This window comes from Orycteropus afer, unplaced genomic scaffold (assembly GCF_000298275.1).
Source record: "Orycteropus afer afer isolate SDZICR_OR568_19922 unplaced genomic scaffold, OryAfe1.0 scaffold00594, whole genome shotgun sequence".
NCBI lineage: Eukaryota > Metazoa > Chordata > Mammalia > Tubulidentata > Orycteropodidae > Orycteropus > Orycteropus afer.
Genome location: NW_006922181.1, coordinates 731,809 through 734,150, shown reverse-complemented (window position 1 = coordinate 734,150; position 2,342 = coordinate 731,809).

The following is a 2,342-nucleotide window of genomic DNA, read 5'->3' as shown; positions in this document are numbered from 1 at the left end:
TTTTTGTTGTTGAGGTGTTGGAGTTTTCTATAAATTTGAGAGGTGAGTCCCTTGTCAGATATGTCATTGCCGAATATTTTTTCCCAATCTGTAGTTTCTTTTATGAATCTTTTGGGGAAGTCTTTGGAAGCACATAAACATCTAATTTTAAAAGGTCTCATTCATCTAGTTTATGTTCTGCTGTTTTTTCATTTTGTGTTATGCTTGACAGTCTATTTGTGCCATAAATTAAGGCTGCTTTATTTTCCTTGAGGAGCATTATAGTTTTAGGTTTCACATTTAAGTTTTGGATTCATCTGGAGTTACTTTTTGTATATGGTTTGAGCTATGGATTTTGTTTCATTTTTCTGGAAATGGATATCCAGTTTTGCCAGCACCATTTGTTAAAGAGACAATCTCTTCCCCATTTAATGTATTTTAGCCCTTTGTCATTCTTGGTCCTCAATTCTATTTCACTGGTCTACGTGTTTGTCGTTGTACCAATACCAGGCTGTTTTGACTACTGTGGCTGTATAGTAGGTTTTGAGATCCATGAGTGTGAGACCTCCTACTATGTTCTTCTTCAATAGAATATGTTATATTCTTCCATTTATGTAGATCTCATTTCGTTTTCTTGTAGTAATGTTTTCTAGGTTGTTTGTGTGTGTGTGTGTGTTTGTGTGTGTGTACTTCTTTTGTGTCTCTAGTTAAATTTATTCCTAAGTACTTCATGTTTTGGGTGGTTATTGTAAAATATTTTCCCTCAATTTCCTTTTCAGAGATCTCTTTATTAGTATAAAGGAATACAACTGAGTCTTGTAGCCAGACACTTTGCTCAAACCTTCTGTTAGCTCCAGCAGTTTTCTTGTTGAATCTCTGGGGGTTTTTTTATGTATAGGATAATATCATTTGCAAATAGAGATAGTTTTACTTATTGTTTGCTAATTTGGAAGGTTTTATTTCCGTATCTTGCATTATTGCTCTGGTTAGGAATTACAATGTAGTTTTGAATAGGAGTGGTGATAAAGAGCATCTTTGTCTGGTTCTCATTCACAAGAAGAATGTTTTCAGTCTCTCTCCATTGAGAATATTTGCCATTGGTTTTGTGTATATGCCTTCAATTATGTTGAGGAATTTCTCTTCTGTTCCTGTTTTACTGAGTGTTTTTTTTTTTTAAATGACTTTTCTACATCAATCGATATCATCTTTCTTTTTTTGTTTTATTTATGTGGTGAATTACACTAATTGTTTTTCTAATGTTGAACCATCCTTCCATACCTTTTGTGAATCTCACTTGGTCAGGATATATTATGATTATTATTTTTGATATGATATGCTGTTGGATTCTATTGATTAGTAAGTATATAAATTTGTGATTTGGGTGAAAATATACATAGCAAATTCATCTTCTATACAACAATTCATACAGATTTTATTTCATAATATTGATTGCAATCCCTACAATGCAACATCTCTCTCCCTACTTCTTCCCTGTGGTTACCTTTTCCCTGTATCCTTCTTTCCTATGCATTCCTGCCCCCTGAGCTATCTCCCTGTGCTATAAATACTGCCCTTCTGATGCCCCATGGTTGATCAAGGTGTGTACCTACCTGGTGTAAGTGTTCACCCTATATGTTTATCTACTGTTTGGCTGGAAGCCATAGGACTGAGTTCAATTCCAGGCCTGAAGAGTGACTAGGGGCCACAGTCTCAAGGGTTTCACCAGTTTCTATCAGACCAGTTAGTCTGGTCTTTCTTGTGATTTTGAATTTTATTCCATATTTTTCTCCCACTCTATCCAGCATCTCCTACTCCTTTTCTGAGTGGTTGACAGTAGTAGCCAGGCACCATCTCGTTCTTTAAGTATCAAGGTCATGTAGGCTGAGGATTGCATGGTCCACTTTTGCCTTGGACTAATTGTTTCCACGTGTCCTTGATTTTCTTCATTCTTCTTTGCTCTAAATAAGGAGAAACCAATTGTTGCATCTTAGATGGTTTCTTGCAAGCTTTTTAGACCCCAGTCACTACTCACCAAAGTAGGATGTAGAACAACATTTTTGTGTAGTGTGTTATGTCAGTTGAGTTTGATGTTACTGTGACCATGGTCCCGAGCCCATGAGCCCAGTTTCTCATTTCCTCAGGGTGTTTGGCTGTGGCTAAGTTATCATCATTTTGTATTGGCTAGTATATTTTTGAGAATTTTTGTGTCTATGTGCATGAGGGATATTGTTCTATGACTTTCTTTATTCATGATGTTTTTGCCGAGTTTTGAAATCAGGGTTATGATTGCTTTGTAGAATGAATTCAGGTGTATTCTAGCCTTTCTATGTTGTCAAATAGTTTGAGTAAAATTTGTGCCAGAT